Consider the following 6,008-nt stretch of genomic DNA (forward strand, 5'->3'; position numbering starts at 1 on the left):
ATCCATTGCTTTTTCTTATGTGCATTAATGATCTCTCATCTGTTACTTTGCAAGATGCTAAGTTTGTTTTGTTTGCAGATGATACAAACATTGCAATAAGTAGCAAGTCAAGTACAGATTTGGAAATAGCTGCTAATCAAATTTTTACTGAGATTCATAAATGTTTTAAAGCTAATTCACTGTCATTAAACTTTGAGAAGACCAACTATATGAAGTTCAGAACCTGTAAGAGATTTCCTTCCAGCATGCGTATAACATATGAAGACATGCAGATCGAAGGGGTTGACAGTGTTAAATTTCTGAGATTACAACTTGATAATAAATTCAGTGGGAAGGGCATACCACAGAATTGATTAAGTGCCTAAACAAGTCTGTATTTTCTGTGAGAATGATGTCAGATGTAGGAGATATAAATATAAAAAAACTTGCTTACTTTCATTGTATTATCTCATATGGGATCATATTCTGGGGCAACTCATCAAACTGAGCAAAAGTTTTTAGGGTGCAGAAGTGTGTGATAAGAATCATTTGTGGTGTAAATTCAAGAACATCATATAGAAACCTGTTCAATTAACTTTGTATTATAACCACTACTTCTCAGTATGTTTATTCCTTAATTAAATTTGTTGCAAGTAATACACCTCTATTTCCAACCAACAGCTCAATACATAGTATCAATACTAGGAGTAAGAACAATCTACATTAAAACCTAAAATCACTTACCTTGATCCAAAAAAAGGGTCGAATATTCAGGAACACACATTTTCAATAAATTGCCAGCAACCATTAAAAACTTGGTTTCAGATAAAGCACGGTTTAAACAGAGTTTGAAAGAATTTTTGATAGGCAACTCCTTCTACTCCATAAATGAAAATCTTAAGAGTCTGTTGAGCCGATTTAAGTAAAATTATCTGTAGATTTCAGTTTTGACAGCACTTGGTCACAACAGTCAAGATTAGGTATTTTGCGTATGATAAATTCATTAATAGTGCATAACAGTGTTTCATTCTGACAGCGTATTAGTTTTGTAAATTTTAGCTGTTCCAGTTTACCGCATTTTATTCATGTATTTCGACAATCTCCTGACAAATGTCCAGGATATCAAGTGTTATATTCAAATGTTTTATGTTTTTATGTCATACATTCTGACATGTTCCACATTCACGAGAATCATCTCATTTTTTGGGTCTATGGAACGAAAACCGAATCTAATCTAATCTAACTGCGATGTAATGATATATCCCAATTTCCTGATCAGTCAAATAACTATGCCAGAAGTTCGAAACACACTTCGACTCTCCCAATATCATTTCGAAATGATGGAACATTTTCCGTTTAGTCAACAACTACACCACTGCATGTGCACTCCGTTTCTTTACACCAGAACTTCACACTGGATAATCTGTATCGGTTTACTTTCCAGTTAGCCCTGTCCCTACTCCCAGCCTTTTAAAGAATCAAACTCCCATGTACAGAAGAGTTTCAAACATTTTATTACTTTACCAGTAAGTTAGTGTGTTACAAATTTGATATTATGTATGTCAAACCCGTTTTAAGAAAAACATCTCAGTGTTTATGACGTCGTGTCTCCTCAACTGTGTGTCGTGAAGTGATATAATTTTGCAGGCACTTTCAGTGGTATATGAGGATACTGACTGCAAAATGTGTTGCGAATAGAGTAAGTACTACAGAAGTAATAAACTAAAACGTTGTACTGGAGGCTGAAATTTTACTGCATGAGCAGCGAAATTGTAAGCGATAACTTTTTCCTGTTATTATTTTGTGCGAGCATCACCAAGAAAAAGCCTTGAAACGGTTTGAAATTATGTGTAAAATTTGTTGGAAGTCGCTAAGTGCTCTCATTCTCAAATACTGGATGAGTGTAATCTGGGTAATGTGTGCGCCATGAGCTACCCTGCTCAAACCATATACACAGTTCTGACTAATACTTTACTAACTGCTGTTAAAAATTTAACATAAGATTATACCTCTTAATAAATCTATTGTGGCAGCACTTAAAATTTTTAAATTCAGTCAATAATCTTACAAAATAGTAAAAATCAAATTTTTGTTGCCCATGTAGGCTGTTAGATAGGCAACCTGCAACTAGGATTCGGTGACGGGGTGACCGTTTTAGCCACTTCTTGAATCTTACGCCAATAGTGTCTATCACAATTTTTATGACAATTTATTCATAAAAATGTTGAATTTAGCTTTCAGCACGTTCTAAATCTGTAGTACTCGTATGACATAGCTTGATTTCTTTTACGAGGGATGATCAGGGTGTAACGCAGTATAATTTTTTACCAAAAAGTTTAGGTGGATCCACACTGTAGCACAAACGAATGTGAATTTCAGATGGGTGCGTATGTGAAGCCTGCGCAATTGTTAATATCTCCGATGATGTAGTGTTATTAAATGGGACCTTGCCTAAGACAAACTAAAGACAAACAAAAATGAATATAGTACCTCTGTGGACTCTTGAAACGTAAAGAACGAATGCACCCTCACGGCCTGTGTTCAAAATGACCACAACAGCGTCAATACAAGCTGGTAGTTTACAGTGCAACGATTGCTGCAGACGTTTTGGCATTTCAGCAGAAACTGCAGCGCAGGCAGCAGTAGTAGGCCGTTTCGTATCATCTGTAATTGTTTGAAAGAGTTGACGTCTATTGGGATACCTTTCGGGGTACACAGTACACGAATGAACGGCGTGTTTCCTTTATTCACCATAATCCATGAGCATGTCCGTTTTTCTTTTTTTCGCACTGGGAAATATGATCTTCTAAGCACGTCTTAATACATCCACAATCCCACAGTGACAGAACCGTCGCAATGCAATTAGTGTATGCTCAACACAATGTAAACAAACATAACTGCGTCGTCTAGCATCTAAGCAATAGGATGGAAGAAACAGCTGTTGGTGTTTACAATGTTCACAGTACGATAGCTCGCAAACTACTCGCACTAGCTCCCTGCAACAAAAACCATTGACATTCTCATTTACGCTACTTTTAGGATTTCTCTGCCAAGAGGCATTGTCCCATTTAAAATATATATAACTGTTGTAGAAAACTGGACTTTCGTCAACGTTTTTGAACTGGCTGTAAAAACGCGTCCTTGCCCAAAATTCAGTTCTGCGAAAACAGCGTATCGATAGTGTTTACCATGTCAGAAATTCTTGCGGTGCAAGTGTTAGGTGGCTCGCCCTGCATATTACGTATATATCAATACATAATTAAAAATATATGGTGTTTTTCCGTCCGAATTAGAGTATCGTGTGAAAATTAGAAGTAAATCGGCCAAGAACTTTTCGAGATTTTTGGTAACAACGTTAAGCAACGTCTTGTCTTTATACAGTAGTATAATGCAGTGTCAGCTACAGTTTTCGTAAATGGAACTGAATGCTGACTTCTAGCCTGTAAAATGGCGCTGAGGAAAGCTATTTCGAATGCGATTACTTACTCATGTTTAAGTGGACAGCTGCTGTGGAAACAACTATATAACCTACAGACGTGATACGACGACACAACCTGAAATGACAGTCCCCCTGGCGATGTTTACGCCGCAATAGCCGAGTCCAGCCGTCTTTACCTCTCAATCTGAACACGTTTCTCCGACATTTTTGCGAAAAGTTTCAACGTCGAAATTAATAAATATCGTATCACTGTACTGGTCTGTTCTAGAGCTTTCGATTGTCGTTAAAAAGTATATTGTCACGTTAAAAAAATCACGTTTTCTTCAATAACTCGGTTGATACAAGAACTAACAACTAAATTATGTGTCTCTGTGGATACTATGGTTTGCCGAAAACCTCGTTTCGGCTTCCTCAATCGTTCAGAGAGGTTATATAATTCGTTGAATCAGTTTCCTGATGCTGAAAGACAGCTACAGTGTTTCGGCGATACTCTCAATGCCAATAAAAGTAATGATTTATTCGGCAGGAAACGACGAAAAACTTTTTCATAATATCATTTCCTTTTGAAACTAAGAAGAGGGAAGTAATGGTAGTCTTTCAGATTGTAACGCAGATCTTTTTAGGGAGTTTTGTACAGCTTCAGATTACAAAAGTTATCTGACATGGAACCATTAACCAGTCTCTTAGTGTAAGGCAGATCCTAAGCTCCATTCAAAATAACGAGTATGTACATGAATAATACTATATGACCCCAATTAGAAGTTCGTTATATCCACAATTACCATCAAGGCGCACCGATATGACCCCACAGTCAGCGAGGCATTAACCCGTGGGCTCATTTTACTTTCTGGATGAGAAGTGTAACTCAAAAATTTATGAAATTCAAAGTTGCAATTTTGTGATTTAGCTGCATGTCTTTTTGTCTCCTATTCCAGCTATCGTTTCCGCTGCAGAGATGAGTTAGTTTGATAACGTTTCCCAAATACCACGCCAGATACGCTAAACTGCCTTCATCAACGCACGGGCCTCACGTTTGACTTGCAGAGAAGGTGTCCGCCATTAGGAAATGTTCGGGCGTATTATGTAGCACCCACAGCTCGGCAGGCAGATTTCGTTTCGAAAGTGAGGAAGGAAAGGTCAAGGCCGATTTCACATAGTCTAAGAAAGAAACTCAAATGTAATAAATCACCTTCTCCGGACCTTGCTGATCAATCAACCATTCAAAGGCGGATGATAAAGTTTGTAGCATTCGTGTGCTCTGAACTGTGGCACATCTGCGTAAATAATTTTTCTTTCCTCTGGAAATATACGTGGTTCCCCATTAAACGTTGTTGTAATGAAGTGTAGCGAATACTATTTGCTTTTCGAGATAAATGGCAATGTCTATGACATACATGAGTATCTTTCACAATAACTTATTAAACTGGCCTAAACTAAAGTGGTGTAACAATTCACTTCTTAAAAAGATAAAAAAAGTCTCAGTATAGGAATTCAGGGATATAAAATCTTACATTTCAATTTACACAGAAACGGCATTCCACTCGTATAACTTAAGCCAAGTCCGTTTCTCCGACCAGCTCGTGTTTCAGGAACTACTAACTTCCTGTTTAAACAAAATTGCACCCGAATAATGAAGCCTTTGGGGTCTGGTCTGATGTAGGGAAACATGTAAATCTGGGCACCACTCCCTAAACGGCTATAGCAGATTCTGCAGAGTAGCGGCCAGGAATTGTGAACGGTGACACTTGTTGATAGAAGAGGACAATAAACGCCTGGAACCTTTCCTTGAAGTAGCGTGGATGAAGCACCGGGTATTGTGCGGACTGGCGTTCGTCCTGGACAGCAAACGTTTGGCAGGTATGTGAAATCGTTTTATTTTGGTTACTTTAAAATAATTTTACAATGATCTGCGGGAAGCAGAATCCTAAGCAACTTTCAGAAGCGTGTCTTGAGTCATGACCTCCGTTATTTACATGTGATTGACACCGTCTTGCTTAGGTGGGGATGATACAAATATGTGACCCCATTTAAAATTTTAACTCCTTCCGAACTGGCCACGGAAGGCCCAACGATACAGACCGGCCGCCGTGTCATCCTCAGCCCGCAGGCGTCCCCGGATACGGATATGGAGGGGCATGTGGTCAGCACACCGCTCTCCCGGCCGAATGTCAGTTTACGAGACCGGAGTCACTACTTCTCAATCAAGTAGCTCCTCAATTTGACTCACAAAGGCTGAGTGCACCTCGCTTGCCAACAGCGGTTGGCAGACCGGATGGTCACCCATCCGAGTGCTAGCCCAGCCCGACAGCGCCTAACTTCGGTGATCTGACGGGAACCGGTGTTACCACTGCGGCAAGGCCGTTGACGCCCCCACATAAAGGTGACGGTAATTATTCCTTCTTTCCTCTTAAACAACATAAAACATTTTGATAATTTTTATGGCAGACGTCTACTCGGATTTCGATTAATTTGATAACCGTAACTAACATAGTAATAAATGTATCTAAATCTTCTGTTTCAGATTCTACTAATAATGATTTTTTTCTGGTTGTTGCAGAATGCCGAGAATGAAGAAACGTTAGGAATGCAA

The 6,008-nt window shown here is 38.8% G+C and overlaps 1 pseudogene; it reads right to left on the reverse strand.

The window, feature by feature from the left end:
* Positions 1–5,666: 5,666 nt before the first annotated feature.
* On the reverse strand, positions 5,667–5,784 carry LOC124724193 (annotated as a pseudogene).
* Between the last annotated feature and the right edge of the window lie 224 nt (positions 5,785–6,008).

Source organism: Schistocerca piceifrons, chromosome 1 (genome assembly GCF_021461385.2).
Source record: "Schistocerca piceifrons isolate TAMUIC-IGC-003096 chromosome 1, iqSchPice1.1, whole genome shotgun sequence".
In the NCBI taxonomy this organism is placed as follows: domain Eukaryota; kingdom Metazoa; phylum Arthropoda; class Insecta; order Orthoptera; family Acrididae; genus Schistocerca; species Schistocerca piceifrons.